Genomic DNA, 18,753 nt, shown 5'->3' with positions numbered 1-18,753 from the left:
ACAATGCAATATGAGTTGTGCTTAATGAAAACATCTTCAAGGTTTTGATCAGTTGATAATAAATTATAAATTATCAATAAATAATAAATTAGTTATTAGTTAAAATAAAATAAAAATGAATGGTCTCTGGGAAACAACCCAAACACAGTTTTACCAAATTATTCGCAACGGTAATCTCCGTTATATTTTTTTAACTCTACCACTGTCATCATGAAAAAATGTGTCACTCTGTTTCATTATCAATTGAAGTTTTTGTTAATATGTACATAATGGAATCCTGTTTAGATGATAGGTAGTCAACATTAAAAGTAGATGTATAAAATATCTTATTGGAACACTTAATAATAACACATATTTCAATAGATCACCAACCATCATTAGTATTGCCGTATAAGGCATTAGATTTCTAATCAATTTTGCATGTCATCATTTTGAATAAATCAAAATTCCGAAAAAGGACACTTTTTTTACCGAGTTTGTGGCCTAATAAGAAATGTTTACTGAGGTAAAAAAACAAAGTATATTAATAACATGCATTAAGAAGCAAATTAAACAGTGTTTTTCAGATATTGATTTGTTCTCGCGTACGTGTATTTATGGTTTTGCTTGGTTCATTTGCCATCATCATCATCATCATCATCATCATCATCATCATCATCATCATAATCGTCATCATCATCATCATCATCATCATCATCATCATAATCATCACCACCACCACCATCATCACCACGACCACCATCATCATCATCATCATCATCATCATCATCATCATCATCATCATCATCATAGACATAGACATTCCATTACCATAATGCTGAATTCTCTAGCTTGGTATCCCTTCAGCAGGGACTAGTGCCATTAAGTTTGTTATCAAGCCGTAAGCGCCAGCTACACAGAAAACTCCTGAAGACCCCTCATGGCTGTGTCGGTTAAGACTCAAACCTATTGGCGGCCACCGTAGACAGAGATGCGTGAGTAAGATGGTTGAAACATAGCTGGGGACCCTTTTACCTGTCATACCGTCTTTTAAATATTCAACTTTTCTAACTTTACTATGTTTCAATCTTTATTTTATTCTCTCTCTACCCGTCACCAAATAGTCAAATTTGACTTCAGCTATGTACCATGACGCCAAAAAAATCCGTTCAAGAAATGTATTATACATGTATCATGACACCGACTTTAGAAAAATCGCTGGCTTAAGACAATGTTACAACACTCCTATGGGTGCTAACAACAATTTAAATCTTGTAAGGAATGAACTCACAAAGAGCTTGCATCAGAAGACTAATGCAATATACGAATGACTTAAAAAAACTTAAGACAACTTTATTATTGTTGTAGCACAGTTACTCAATGACGGCAAACCTTCCCAAAATCCGCCGGAATCATATGTTTTTTTCTTTCTACAATGTCCCCAACTGGTTTCCGTTTTAATACGCATATCAAGAGGTGAGGTCCCTATAAACAAATCTTAAAAGACGTTTTATATTCACCCGAAGCCATACTTCACTGGCTGTTACAGGTTAATGTGTTTGTCGTTTCTAAGTTTTGTCGCAACCATAGTTGATTGATCATTTAGTTTGGTAATATGTTACCCATTGTAAATTTATTTGCTATTTTTTAACAAGCGCTTTTAAGCAAAAATAACTCAATAATTTTTACCACTATGGTCTTTTATCGTTACGACTATGACAATGAAGTGATCAAATACTGAAGTCAGCCTTTTGTGCTATCTTGATTGACATGGTCATTAATTTAGTACACTGAAGAGAAATCTTAACTGAAGACTCGTTCAACTTGTCATCTTACAGAGCTGGGGCTTGTACTCGCAGTACATCGGTGAGTGAATTGTGCTCTATGAAGACGAAAATGAAATTTAATACAATATTCCGAACATATCTTTATTTAAAATATGTTTGAAACACACGAAGCAAATTAGGCGTAATAAGTATCTTTTTATCCTGGCAAAATCCACTCTTATACTTAGGTAATATTACGGTTGACCCATGTCATGCCCCAGTGCTACTCACTAGTAGGTCTATTCAAATAATTATATTTGATAGATGATTTATCAAGGTTTTTGCATGAGTATATGTCCCCCTACACTCGTTTTCAAACATCTAATGCGCTCCGGAGTACATATACTATTAAACTTTATTAGAATTTACAAAACCACTGAAATCATGCATTGTATTTTCTTTAGAATATGTCGCTTACGTTATGAAATTCTGCGTGTATCTCGACTAGTTATTTACACAAGTCTCCCTTATTATGGATACGTGATTTATTTAACAGAAAAATAGCCCGTTTTGTGAATAAAATACCATAAATAAGGTCTTGTCGATACAAAGGCAAATATACACTCCATCTATTAGGAGGTGAAATGAATCGTAACTCAAACTTATATACTAGTATTACTTTGAATTGGTGTTTGGTTTATATGTGTTAAATGCATTCGGGTCAAACTTTTTTGTGAAATGGTATGTAGACAATTTTTTTACATAAAGAAATATATAATAAATGCATCATATCTCCAGTTTGTTGCTTTAAATTTATTACACCCAAATCCCACTTTATAAATAAATATAAATATGTTTTGTTTTTAAATAAACATATTTAGATAATTTAATTGTTTGAGTTGGTCTAGGAATATTGCTATAGGATTCTTGCAAAACTACACCGCCCTAGTAGAAGCGCAGCCCATGAGATCCACCGATACATCACATGGCCTGGCTAGACATGCGCATACAAGATCGGTGAAATCAAACGGAGAGAAAAGGCAGAGAAAGAGCTAGGTGCTGGTATGAGTAGTCGCTTTGAGGCAAATTGACTTTGTTTTACTACGTAATTTAGTTAACAAATCATGACGACAATCCGATAGCCATGTCTTAATTGTTTAAAACACCTCTTTGATACTCGTACAACACCACTTGTTGTTACACATTGATTTATGTCAAATTATTCAAGTTACACTGAATACAACAATTCAGTAAATATCGGTACTTTTGTAACATTGTATGCGTGTTTAACCAAATGATACATGCTATTCTGATGACCTACATTGTTATGGTCTAACGAAATGGAGCCATTTTTGCACTTGATTTGAATACTGATAATTACAATTCTGTTATCTTCCTCTACTTTACCATCGATATGGAATGGTACGAATACAAAATCCTGCTGTTATTTTGGATATTGGTTATTTTGCACTTTCCGCCTAAACTAGTTTTTTGCTAAGAAGATATTTTCTTTTAACGAAAAATATCACAAAAATGGAAAGTGTCGTCCATAATAAGCCTGTGCGGACTGCACAGGCTAATCTGAGACGACGCGTAAAGCACATACATTAAATCGCCTTTTTACAGAGCACGGCCCAAATGTTCATAAACTGTATCAAAAGTTAAGCTGTTTGTTTTCAGGGGAAACTAAGTCAAAGCGTCCGATGCAATGTTTGTTCCAATTATTCCCCTCGGGTCAAAGCGGACACGCCCAACGGATAAATTAAATATCTAACAAACTCTCAAAACCCTCCCTGCAACTACAGGCTTTGCCGCTTTGGTATTAACCACAAAAATAATATGTTTATATTTTCATAAAGGTTTGAAATTGACCAAGCCCAGGATAATATTTGAAGCAAAATAACTCATTTTTCCTTTAATCCCCATATATCAAGATGTGTAATTTTTCTTACATCATATAGTGGTCCTCATCAAAGTTTGTTTTATGAATTCCTATGATTATAAAATTGACTAAACCCCAGGAATTAGTTTGTATAAGTAAGATAACTTGAAAAGTACTTTCTTCTCCCAAAACCAAACCACAGGTGACCGATTCAGGGTCATATGGCATCTCTTTCAAGCGATTCGGTATTTTGGTTGTGTCGTTATCACACCACCATATGATCTGAATACTGAGTTAATATTTACTTTTGGGTCATTTTTATAATATGAAGCCTATATGACAGCAATTGAAATGATATGCACCGTAACGATGAAAGCAACATTAATATAGCAAGGGTTTGTCACAGTAACATTGTTTCAACACTATATCTCGATAACTGTTTGACCTTAGATCATGCCTATTGTTCTAGTGGTTACGTCCGATAAAGGAGATATGCCTATTTATTTTGCGGTCACCAGATCAAAGATCAAGGTCAATGGCAATGAGTTGTGTAAAATGATATTTGTGTTGGCTCTGTTCTTTGTGAAAGATTTGTCCTACAGTCATGCATATTGGTTTAATGTTTACACAAAAAGAAACAAAGACGCAGATGGATTTTGAGGTCACCAGGTTAATTGGAAGGGTCTAATGAACTCGTATAAAAAACTGGTTTCTTCATTTAACTCTAGAGAACAATTTCAACCAGCAGTCATCGTAATTGACATGCCGATGACATGATTGGGACAAAATGACGCAAATAAATCATGCAAATGGGTGTAGTTTACTTAGATGGAAAGATTGAGGTTAACAGGTCAAAGCTCAATGTCAGTTTAATAGGTGTCCACACACTATCTGGTTAATTCTAAGGATTATTTGTATCAGGGTCTGTGCTGTTTGCTTAAAGAAATTTCTGTTAGAAATATTCTTAATATAAAAATAACTATACCAGACATCCCTAATTTTGGAAATAATTTTGATCCAATTTAGAAGGATGGGAGAGTCCACTAGGCATAAATGGGTTAACATGCAATCGTTATTCGGTATCATCAATAAAATACTGTTTACTTGAATGATATTTATTAGTAAAAGTACACGCCGATACCAAAACGTGTATTCGTATTTGCTGCACAACCAGCATTTGAGCCGCGTTCTGAGAAAACTGGACATAATGCATGTGTGTAAAGTGTCATCACCTTCACGACAGCAATCCTCACAAGCACCGTCACCAGTTTTACCATCACCACTAACACCAACATCACCACCACTTTCACTACTTTCATCACTATCAACACCTGCATCGCCATAAACACCACCAAAATCACCACCACAACCACCAACTTCACCACTTCCATTACCATTAACATCATCACCAACATCACCACCACCAACACCATCACCAACACCACAATCACCACCACAATCACAATCACAACGATCACCACCTTCCTTACCTCCATCATTACCATCACCACCACCTTAAAATCCAACATCACAAACACTACCATCATTTCCATGACAATCATCACTTCCGCCATCATCATTACCATCATAATCACTATCATCATCACAACTTTCATCATCACAAACACCATAATAACCACCACCGTTATCACAAACTCCATCATAAACATCACGAATTTCATCACCACAACCATACAATTTACCACATCCAACACCACCAACATCTTCACCACCACCAACACCATCACCAACACCACAATCACCACCACCATCATAATCAAAACGACCAGAACAACCATTACCTCCAGTACCACCATCACAAGAACAATTTCCACCATCACCATCAACATAACATTCAACACCGTTATCACACCACCATCATCAATACCGCCACGACACCACCATCATATTCAATACCATCATCACCACTACCATCATCACAAACACCATCATTATCAGCACCGTTATCACAAAAACCATCACAAATTTCACCACCACAACCATCATCAACAACAACATCACCAACGTCACCATCACTACCACCCCTAAAACTAGGCTATCACCATAACATCCACTATCGTAAAATTTACCATTACCACCATCGCCATCATAACCACCATCACCATCGCTAACATCACATAATCTCATCCACCATCGCAAGCAAAACCACCAATAATACCATCACCACCAACACCAATATCACAACAACTAACACCACACCACCACTTCCATCACAATCGCCGTCATCACCACCAACATCCTGCCAACACCACCAACACCATCAATATCACAATCACCACCACCATCACCATTACCACCAACATCACCTTAACCCTCACATTACGACCACCGCCACAAGCACAATCACCATAACCACCATCACTACTACCGCTACCACTTTGATCAGTATCTACACCACCAACGTCACCATAACCACCATCACCAGTATCATCATCAAGATCACAATCACCACCACCGTCAACACCCCCACTTTCACCAACAGTATCACCACGACCAACGTGGCACATAACCAAAACCATCATTTTCTCCATTATTACCATCACCATCACAACCACAATCACCACCACCAGCACCATTACCACCACCATCACAACTAGCACCGCCATCACTACCAACACAACCACCACCATAACCACCATCACAACCGCCATTACCACCACCATTACCTCCACCGCTTCACCATCATCATCACCACTACCACCATCACAAACACACTCATAACCATCGCCACTATCACCACCGCAACCATCAACTTCATTATAACCACCACCATCACCACCACCACCACTTCAATCACCAACATCATCAACAAAACAACCACCATCGTAATCGCTGACATCGCAACCACTACTACCACTACAAGCACCATCACCAACACAACCAGCATCAACATCACCACAACTGTCATCACCATTAACACCAAAATCGCCGACAAAACCACCATTACCATCACCGTCAAAAGCACACCCACTTTCACCACATTCACCATCACCACCACCATCCCTATCACAATCTCCACCATCATCACGATCACAACCACAATGACTACCAACAAAACCACCGCCATCACCACCACCATAACCTCCACCATCACAATAACCACCATTACCACCACTATCCCCACCACCATAACATTCACCAACATCATCACCACCGCCATCACCACCACCACCATAATCAATACCATCATCATAATATAAGTCATCATCACCACCATTATAATCAATACCATCTTCACCACCATTTTCATCACATCGTTCATAACCAACTTTTACAATACCAACACAACCACCAGCACCACCATTACGACTATTGCAACCATCCCCACCCCATTTCCATCGTCATCACAACCACCATCGCCTCAATCAAAAACACCATATTCCTTACCATCACCACCATCACAAGCACCAACACCAGTACCCTTATCACCGCTAACACCATATCCATCACAACCACCACCACCACCACCATTTCCACCACCATCACAATCACAACCACCAGCACCATCCTTAACAACACCACCACAACAAACAACAGACACAAAACCAACACCTTCACCACCACTATCACAATCAAACCATCAACACCACCATTAACACCACTACTTCTATCACTATCAACAACAGCATCACCATCACCACAACCATCACCACCAAAACCACCACGATCACCACCACCATCATTACCAACACCATCGCCAACACTGTCACCACCAAAATCATTTTTTTGCTGCTTTGAACTTCATTCTTCCCCAAAAACAATATATTTCCTACTCCCACAAACTGTCAGGGTGAACTAAGTTTAACTATTATGAGGGTATATTTTCACATTAATTTAAAACGAAACATATGATTAAGCTATCGAATAGCTTTGATTTTTAGAGCTTATGCATTTAAACGCTGTAAACTCTGACTCGGACTCGCTTTTGCACCATCGACCCACGTAAGTGTGTTTACGCATGCGGGCAATAAAGTATGTCCCTTGTTATAAACTGACGAGCCTTCCCGAGTTTGAGCAATAACAATGTAAAAACATCCTAGATCTATAAATCAAGTCGAATGAAAGGTGTTGTCTTTTTGCATACCAACAGCAGTACGGCTTACTTAAGGAAGTCTACGACAATCGCACATCACACTTACCTCTTTAAGCATACCTGTCTAACGTCATCTTTGACTGTTTAAAATGTAAGCACTTATCTTTTTATTTACAGCAATAGCAGGAATGACGATTCATACTTCAGACTGGTATAAGTGACCTTCAGCGGTCAGCCAGGTGTATCGGAGCCCATTTAGAGATGCTGTCTTTATCCCACTGCACGGACAGCTGTTGAACAAAAATGTTAGAGTTACCACCCGCGACGTATATATTGGAAACAGACAAAGAATATGTCGCCAATAGTTTTTAACCAAATCGATAGACTAAATTGTAAAGTATTCCAAATGACAATGCGCTATATTTTTCCATAATAGTTGCAGATAGATAAAATAAACACGTATTAGCATATATAGGTAAATAAGATTACGTCCATTTGCAACAAAAGGCCAGAGTTTACGTTATACTGCTGCACTGAAAAGGAGATAAGATGATGCAAGACCTTATTTCCTGCCTTTGGTAAGCGGTATTGCTGTCGAAAAACAGAACGAAGACTCTATGGATTAGACTTGATTTTCAGAGCTAATGCGTTTTAACACTGTAAACTCTGACTCTGACTCGCTTTTGCACCATTGACAAACGTCAGTGTGTTTACGCATGCGGGCAAAAAAAAAGTGTGTCCCTCGTTGTAAACTGAGGAGCCTTGCCCGAGTTTGAGCGCCAACAATGTTAAAACGTCCTAGATCTATAAATCAAGTCGAATGGAAAGTATTGTCTTTTTGCATACCAACAGCAGTACAGCTTACTAAAAGTGGGTAAACGACAATCGCACATCACTCCTATCTCTTTAAGCACCTGTCTAACGTCATTTTTGACTGTAAAAAATTATAGCACTCATCTTTGTATTTACATCAATGGCAGGGATGACTATCCATACTTCAGACTGGTATATATGACCTTCAGCGGTTGGCCATGTTGTATCGGAGCCCATTAAGAGTTGCTGCCTTTATCCCACTGCATGGACAGCTGTTGTACAAAAATGTTAGAGATACCCCCGCGTCGTATATTGCAAACATAAAAGGAATATGTAACCAATATGTTTTGTCCAATTAGATTGATTAAATTGGAAACGGTTTCAACTGACAATACGCTTTATTTTCCCAAATTAGTTGCAGATAGATAAAATAAACGAGTATTAGCATACACTTCAACAACGTTATTTCGAACACCGATAATCCGAAGTCACCGTTATTTCGAAGTATTTTTCTGGTCCCGATTTTGATTCTTTTTTGTTTAATGTAAAATTTCATTGTTAATCCGAACTTCGTTAAACCGAAGAAATCGTTAATACGAAGTGATTCTGTTGGTCCCAACACTATAATTCGCACCTAATTATCAATCCGAAGTCAAAACTGCAAAATACTGAGCGTAATTTCACACCTTTGTCGTGGCGCGTCAAAAGCCGATAATAACACCTTTGTCGTCTGCGCGAACGCCGGTGTTCAGAGAGACATCGCGTATTATTAAAAAAAAGGTTAATTTATTTCCGAAAATGTATGCATATGTATGTATGCCTGATAATTTGTGCTATTCGTTTTATTTTATATGTTCTGTAATTAGAGAAAAATAAAAACAAGAAAAAGAATCGTTTTATTCCCCCGTTTGTTACGAGTAGAAATATATTGCTATCTGACTAGTTTACGTTTTTAAGTAAGCGTGTAACCGAACCATGCGAATTCCACAACGTTTTATTTTTAAGGAATCAAAGAAGTCTTCTGTCAAATGTTTATTTCGAATTATCGTTAATCCGAAGTTTTTTAACGGTCCCCACGACTTCGAAATAACGGTGTTGAAGTGAATATAGGTAAATAAGAATACGTCAATTCGCAGCAAAAGGTCAGAGTTTACTGTATACTGCTGCACTGAAAAACAGATAAGATGATGCAAGACCATATTTACTGCCTTTGGTAAGCAGTATTGCTGTTGGAAAACGGAACTTAAACGCTATCGATCTGACTTGAGTTTTAGATCCCATGCCTCATAACACTGTTGGCGCTGACTCGGACTCGCTTTCGCACCAACGACCCACGTCGGTGTGTTTACGCTTGTGGGCAAAAAAGTGTGTCCATCGCTGTAAACTGAGGAGCCTTGCCCGAGTTTGAGCGCCATCAATGTCAAAACGTCCTAGATCTATACATCAAGTCGAATGAAAAGTGTTGTCTTTTGCATACCAACAGCAGTACTGCTTACTAAATGAAGTCAACGACAGTCGCACATCACACTTATCTCTTTAAGCATACATGTTTAACGTCATCTTAAACCGTTATAAATGATATCACTTATCTTTTTATTTACAGCAATGGCAGATATGACTGTCCATACTTCAATCTGGTATATGTGACCTTCAGCGGTTGGCCATTTTGTACCGGAGCCCATTTAGAGATGCTGTATTTATCCCACTGCATGGACAGCTGTTGAACAAAAACATATTAGAGATGACATACACGATGTATATTAGATACAGACAAATAATATGTTGCCAATATTTTTGTTCAAATGTATTGATTAATCAGATACCACAAATGTAAGTTTTTGAACAATTTGATACTAAAGGTCAAGTAAACCAGGGATCAAGCTAAAAAAGTCAACAGAAAGGTATTGTCCAAAGGGGTATTCTGTCGAAGAAGTAAGTAAATCCATTTAATAATAGGGAACAAAAGTATCATCCTACTTGGTACTCAAAAACACGACCCCGTGTTTTACAGTATCGTGCTCTACCGACTGAGTTAGCAGGGCGGACGCATTTGTCACCGCAAAATGTAATATTAAAAAATCAAACAATTTCCGATAGCTTTGATAACTTCTGATTGGTCACATTTGGAAAATACCGATGTGCTTCGTCACATTGATTTTTGTGGCGCATTTATACAAATACCATGCGATCGGAGCTTTTTTTTTGCAAATGCAGAATCTGGAGATGCAAAGTGGTTGGTTGCAGTAACGGACTTCTTTCGTAGGAATACGTATATTATGTTACCTATGGGGCGAATAGCAGAAGGCAATCGCCCCCAAAAAGAGTTCCATGAACATGCATAAACCTAGAACATCTTGTTGGTTGCGCAATGTCTAAGAATGATGGAACTGTCATTTAAAAGCAAAGAGAAAAAGCAAAGTGAAAATAGCTACAGGCAACCAGGATAAACCAGAAAAGCCTGCCAGTAACTCGCAGGCTGTTAATTTTTAAGGCTGTAAGCTACTCATCAGTACCTAAGGGTTTGTCATAAAGCCTTTAAAACAAGAATTTAGTAAAAGAAAGGTCTTAAATTTGATTTGATTTTCTAGCGACGAAAAATGTGTCAAAATAGGGTTCAATAATGACAATATCATCCTTTCCAGAGAGGCCCTGGTGACACCATTGTACCTAAAGGATGATACAGACTTGATAGAGACACCCCTTACTACACAAACTGAGGCAGAAAACAAGATTCTTCAGAAACAGCTGAAAATAGCACAAGACCAATCTGCGCTTCCAAAGGCAAAGAACTTCCGGAAATTAGGAATGTTTTCAGTCAAAATCCAGGATTATGTTTCTGACGGTGAAATAAGTGGTGCAGCATTTGTCGCCTCCATTACCCCTGATATCAGCCCACTGAAGATAGCAAGCTGGCGAAATGACTATCTAGTGCATGTGGTGTCCAAAAATCTGCAATGGTATAAAAGTGTACCAAGTTGAAAACAACAATTTCACTCACAAGAACACCATGACCACGCCATGGCCAATAGGCGCCATTGGAAGGAGCAATGCTGGAATCGCTGTAATGCAATTCAAAGAAGATGCTTTGCAAATTCATTTGCTAGATTTGAAAGGCAAGCTTCTACAGGAAATTGATCTGAGCCATTGGGGTTCTGCAGCGATGCTAAAGATTCGTTGCTCATTTCAGGCGCAGGCCTTGTGCATCAGATTTCATAATCAGGGGAGCGAATCTTACCTCTGATGACAAGGGAGACAATTGGGTTTATTGCAGTCAATATTTCTTATGACCCTGTTGATGGCTTACTGGTGCTCAGTCGACTAAACAATTCCGTGGCTGCTTTTGCTATTCTTGAAACCTGACTGTGTAGCAAATGCAGATCTTGTTATTTTTTTGTGTTTTTTGACGATGCTGGAACAGCATCGTCCAAGGTTGATAACCAGTAAAAAAAATCTTCACAATGGCGACCTATGGAAAAGACCGAGCCAGTCCAATTGAGATAACTCGATTTTTCAGTTACTTCCCTTGGCATTCGCCACTGCGTAGGAGATTGCTCGTTGATTTTCGTTGATAACATTCTCATAGCAGAGTTGTCGTTCGTGTTGATAAAGGTAATTATTAATAGAACAGCATATTCTGAGGAAACAGATTCAATAAGTGTATCAGAACGTTAATTTTAAATTAGTAATTTTACATCCATTTAGTTTTTATGGACCAATGAAACAACTATATATTTTCTCTATTTTGTTTGATATTTGTTCTCGATTTAGTAAATAAATTGCGAATAAAAATATGTAAAATTAACTTTTTACGTGATCACAAAACTAAAGAATGCGAACAATTTCGAGACTGTAAATTGTAAACGCTGCACTTCTATGATATATATAGATAAAACAACGTAAATTTCTGTAATTGTCCGTACCGCTAGCGCAGTGGTAAGGACGTTCGCTTTTTCACCTTTACGACACCGGTTTGATTCCCGCTCCCGGCGCAATCTTATATTTTGTATGTTTTGTGGTCACCATTCTGGACAGGTGTTTTTTCCGGATAATCTCATCTCCCCCCGCAGCATTTGACCATATAAAAAATTAAAAAGTATTTCAGTACAAAACAAATAGCTGGAAATTGCAGCTATCATTCAAAATTCGTCCCAACTGTCGTCAATCTAATCTATCTTATTAGGTAAGAGTGCTGGACACACTCCGGGTCCCAACATTATGCAGCTTCAGCGCGGAGGTAACTCATTACCTTGTTAAAACACATATACACACACTGGGTGCAGCCTAGGCGCGTATAGACTCAAACAAGGCAACAAACTCAAGTGCGGACACAATCATTTAAAATTTACATATTGAATACGATATTCTAACAGAAATTACACAACCACCTAAGTGTACATACCATGTTTGATATTTCGTTCGATTGTTAGATTTCAGCATATACATGTATAAGGTCATTTCGCTATTAGTTAACTTATCCATATGTTCGTGGGCGAACTCGGAAAGTCAAGTGCTCATACGATTGAGCTTACATGGTCCGGCTATGTGCCCATACCTACTTTCGAGAATCATCATGAAGGTATTGCCATACTTAATGAACAAGAATGAGACCCGCCTCCCAGTTTCGCTCAATGGGTCAAGTTACCCACGGGTACTACTTCCCCGTACCCCTAATCTTTTTTTCGTACCAAAAATGTTTCGTACGCAATTTTTTTCGTACCAAATTTTTTTCGTACCCAAAATTTTCGTACCCAAATTTTTTATCGTACCCAAATGTTCGTATCAACATACACAATTGTGGGGATATAGATAAACTTAAATTGATGTTTTATATCCATCCTCTTCAAAAGCATCGTCACACCAGTACTGCCAGTACTTTGATTTTTATATTGCACAATTATATTACAATAAATCTACGCATACACTATACCCTTGAGCAAAATAAGACACATTAAATCGCTCGATTTATATAAGCTGAAATATACTAGAGTCATTTAGTCATCATTAAACTCATAGAGATACATTTTGCTGAGTCATGTTACTTTTATATTTTGAATTACTGTATCTTCTGATATGTTTATGAGTTGAGTTCAAAATCACAATGAAAATTAAGTACACATAAATTGTACCAAGGAAACCATTCAGATAATTGTTTCTGAAAAATATGTACATCCTTTATTTTAATATTAAATTTGAAAAAAGACTGCCATTTACAGTGTTGAAATTTTGTTGACGGCCCTATATAGACTATTATGAAAGCATTTAAATACAAAATATGTTTGTACAAAATATACTTCTATAACTTTTCCACTAAAACAGAACTTTCTTCACACCTACAAAATGTATTATCTTGTAATATTCATTTTTGGAGTCATATATTGCGTAATTTCCTTTTGAAATCGGACAAAAAGATTTTAAAGATGGTCAAACGTGTTGATTTGGTCTCTTGAGACATTACAAAAATGTCAAGTTAAACTTATCTATTTCTCAAAGCCGGCTATGCTTTGTTAGCTTCAAACAAAAAGAAAGTGAAATATAATATTTCCTTGATTGGTTTACAGTCATGTACCATAACAACACTGTGATTCAAACTTTGGTCAATGCAATAGGTCCATAAACTGTTTGAATAACCAGAGCAAGGGAGCAATTTTCAAATAAAGGCTAAATAACACAATTTCAATTAGATGAATTTGATAATAAAATTATTATGAAGCTATTATATAACTGAAAAAAGCGTTAATTTTTCACAATAAATAACATAAATACAGCCTCTATATTATGTTTGGGGGGCATATTTACTTCAGCATTCTGCATGGAGATTTTCAAGGATGTAATTCTTGCATGCCTAGCTGAGAAAAAAATGTTTTGTATGTAGTACACAAAAGTCACATGTTCAGCTATAAGTAGAACAATTACGGAATGTTCTGAAAACGCAAATCATACAACTCTCTTAAAATATTATCATATCCTCTAATTGCTACTGGACTCTTTCAAGAAAACGAACAGCAGCAAAAACACGTATAAAAACAGCTTAAGTCGTAACACAAAACAACAACAACTACTTCCACTATAACTTCTATTAATATTATGTAGTCTAACAATAAAACTGATTTTACATTTACTGATCGTATAACATTAAACAAATCAATATATAAAAACATTTCGTTTATGTACTATAGAAGTGCAATGGTGCGCATTTGTACACAAAGTGTGATTGCTTCTTTTATGAATAGTACTATGTTATCAGTCTATAATTGATAAAGTGCATAAAAGTTATATTTTTGTAAAAACAACTAGGTATGACTTAAAATAATATATTGGCAAATTAGCGATTGCATATATAGAAATACGTAATTGTAATTGTAATCGTATTTGAAACACTAGACTGCTTTGTCGAGATAAACGAACTCTTCAAATAATAAACAGTTGATACAAAAGCACGCCGAGTTTAAAGTGTTCGCGGTGAAAGTCTTAATCGTTAATGTCTTTAATTATTGAGAAATCTTGAAATCTTATCAAATACTAATGCTAAAATGGCATGAGTATTGTCAATGGAGTTCGATGTAAACTGCTGTCATTGTTTTTAGTCACTGATATTTTTTGAAATCGAATATTGTTCTCGTCATCGCTGTATATTTACAAAGAAAAACATACTTAGTTATTATTTTAGGAAGGAAAAATATATATCGAACGTAATATATGAAAGGAATAAAACTACCGGTTTGTGTTAAGTTTGACATCTTATATCAATATATAAAATTGTGTTTAAAAGACTACATGTACATAACTTTACAGCATTTACTCTGTACAGTTTTGCAATATGCAAATTGGGACATTTGACCACATTGCAAATATGTACAGTAGGAAGATTTAAACATTTCACGGCATTTTATAGTTTGGTAGTAGGATTATTTCAATATTGGACCACAATGCACAATATTTGCCCGAATAACATATCTTAATATTTACTTCTTCCTGGTCGATCAGGTCGCTCCTTCTGGCACTCATTTCGCTTTTTTACAGGTTTTAAATGTGCCTTTTCACAGATGTTTGCATGCATTGAAGTTTGTCATTAAATGCTTTATATTGATAAATGTAAACATTGGATCTAAAACGCTCCAGTAAAAAAACAAGCCTAAAATAATTAAAGAAAGAAAAAAGTAACCCAAATCTGGGCTCGAACCACTGACCCCCGGAGTAAAAGTATAAAGCTTTAACCACTAGGCCATCCGTGCTCATGGAATGAGCTATGTATTTTATACTTTATATATGCATTTCTCGTAGTGTCAAAAACTATGGCGACAACAACAGAACTCTCCAAATTATTCAATCCTTTTGCGTTGCAACTCTTTATAATTGTCAGGTTTTTTAAGCGTCAAAAGATGCATATAAGTGATATTTTAGAGCATTGTAAATATTCAGTATTACTGTTTCCTCACAAATATCATAACTACAAGGAAAATATGCGAATCTGAAACTTTGTATTTATTTGTATGCTCCCCCCAAAAAATTGAGGGAGCATATAGTGGCCGCTTCGTCTGTCCTTGCGTCCGTCCGTGCACAATTTTGTCCGGGTTATTTCTCAGCAATTAATGACCAGAATTCAATTAAACTTAATGGGAAGCTTCACTACCAAGAGGAGATGTGCATATTATCAGCCGGTTCTGGTCGGATGATATTTCACAGAGTTATGGCCCTTTTATATTTTCCATTAACTGTATATATAGTGCAATTCTTGTCCGGGCTATTTCACAGCAACTAATGATCGGAATTCAATAAAACTGTATGGAAAGCTTAACTACCAAGAGGACATGTGCATATTATCAGCGGGTTCTAGTCAGATGATTTTTCACAGAGTTGTGACCCTTTGAAAATTTCCATTAACTGTACATATAGTGCAATTCTTGTCCGGGCTATTTCTCCCCAACTACTGACTGGAATTCAGTGAAGCTTTATGGTAAGCTTAACTACCTTGAGGAGATGCGCATGTTATTTGTTGGTTCTGGTTAGATGATTTTTTAGAGAGTTATTGCCCTTTGAAATTTTTAAGTTGTTAAACCATCCATCGTTTTATTTTGTCCAAAGTTATGCCCCTCAAGACGTTTCCTTTTATCTGAATATAAAGTGCAATATTGTGACAAAATATCTTTGGGGAGCATCACCCGTTCCGACGGTTTCTTGTTTTCCATGTTACATGTCCGGTTCATTTATCTCAATAATTAAGGGCGTAATTAAGGAGGTGTTCGAACAACATTTGCGCAATATGATAATACATCTTAGGCAAATAATGGGGTATAATTCTGGAGTTGCCAGGCCGATCCCAATCATATTTACACCTGCACTACCGCAGTGTCATGATAGACATTTTTTAAGGTTCATGAAATCCCATGCAATAGTTACTGAGAAACAGCTCAGGACGAAAGACAGACGGACACACGGACGGAAAGATGAACGGACAGACAACGCCAAAACATTCATATAAAAAGAGACGATTGCTTGAGATAATATAATTTTAGAAAATGTCTACTATTTATTCTTGAAATTGAATTATTAATCCGTGGCTTACATTATACACAAGCAAATATAACTCCTTATAAAGGACTTGGCGGCTATAAGCTAACATTTCTTCTACTACTAAAAGCATGTTCATATTTCATTCTCATGAACTTCAAAACCATGCTAATTGTGAGGAGTGTGGTTCCCAAATGCCAATGATACTAGATGTCGTAGATTATTTTAAGGAGTTTAAAAAATAATGCAGACAATTCAGCAGAATGTTGGTAGCTGAGCGATATCCGATATATATAACTCGTATAACTATGTATAAAATAAATTTAAAATTATTTTGTACAATGGTTATATGCCATACTATGCATATTGTACATTACTATTAGTACATTGTTATACACGAAAAACAAGGGTAAATTAGTGTTACGATTACTTATTAAGTGTGCGGAACCTTTACCTTCACGATACTTGTTTTAATGAGATCCGTGGACATCCATATTCACAGAATGGTTTTTGTTTTTCTCAATTTCTTATTCATCTTTTAAATTGAACTCCCTGATAATACAATAAATCATCTTTTCTAAACAGACTTTTGTACATGGCTTATAAATGATGTTTTTGTATGATTCTATTAACAAATATGACTATGAAATTAAATAACCATAAAAGTAAATGCATGAATATTTTTTTAAACGTTCATGACCTTTAGTTAGAATCCCCACCTAGAGGGAAAATTTAATAATAATAGTAAGCATATAATAAATAAATAATATTTTGTCAATTTTGAATCGCCGTTTTCTTAAACTAAAGATGAGTGACATCACAAAGCACCGCGTTCCTTTATATTTAGGAACGGTATGCTATAAACTCGAAAGTAGAGGGGGGTGTTTGCTCGCTACGTGTAGAGGGGGGTGTTTGCTCGCTACGTGTAGAGGGGGGTGTTTGCTCGCTACGTGTAGAGGGGGGTGTTTGCTCGCTACGTGTAGAGGGGGGTGTTTGCTCGCTACGTGTAGAGGGGGGTGTTTGCTCGCTACGTGTAGAGGGGGGTGTTTGCTCGCTACGTGTAGAGGGGGGTGTTTGCTCGCTAAGTGTAGAGGGGGGTGTTTGCTCGCTACGTGTAGAGGGGGGTGTTTGCTCGCTACGTGTAGAGGGGGGTGTTTGCTCGCTACGTGTAGAGGGGGGTGTTTGCTCGCTACGTGTAGAGGGGGGTGTTTGCTCGCTACGTGATGTTATATTTTCCAGAGCAGAATTTTACACCTAAGGCCTTCGAAGTGGTAATGTAATAGAAAATAGCATTGCTTAAACAGTTGTTTACATGAATAACCCTGTCAGTTAATTTCGCGTTAGGGTTTCCGTTGCCCTAGTCCCTATAACGATTTGATAAGTATACGTGAATAAATTTCAGAGTTTTCGAATGAAAGTAAACGTTTAAAAACATTGAACTTTCCGAACATCCAGCATCAGGGACAGAATGAACACAACTAGCACAATACTTTGCGACAACATGGTGATTTATTTCTGCTTAATGATTTACATTGATATTCGTGTCGAGCAACAAATACTAAATCTCAGAAAGTTCTTTTAAAAAGATGGCATGTGATTGGTTGGTAATGTACGCACCAAAAAAGGGGGCGACCAGGGACATGAGTATCGAGTCATAAACACCTGACGCTAATTAGTTAATCCGTTATGGCCATACGCACATACTTGCATTAGAGGGGCTTATGGTCCGTGTATTGTCACCTGTCAAACAA

At 36.9% G+C, this 18,753-nt stretch overlaps 1 protein-coding gene across 1 annotated transcript in view; it reads left to right on the top strand.

The window, feature by feature from the left end:
- LOC127835053 (uncharacterized) overlaps positions 1-18,753 on the top strand; it is a 443,836-nt gene that overhangs the window by 128,240 nt on the left and 296,843 nt on the right. The gene's annotated exons all lie outside the window — the stretch shown is intronic.

This window comes from Dreissena polymorpha, chromosome 6 (genome assembly GCF_020536995.1).
Source record: "Dreissena polymorpha isolate Duluth1 chromosome 6, UMN_Dpol_1.0, whole genome shotgun sequence".
In the NCBI taxonomy this organism is placed as follows: Eukaryota; Metazoa; Mollusca; class Bivalvia; order Myida; family Dreissenidae; genus Dreissena; species Dreissena polymorpha.
This window is presented reverse-complemented; position numbering and strand designations above follow the sequence as displayed.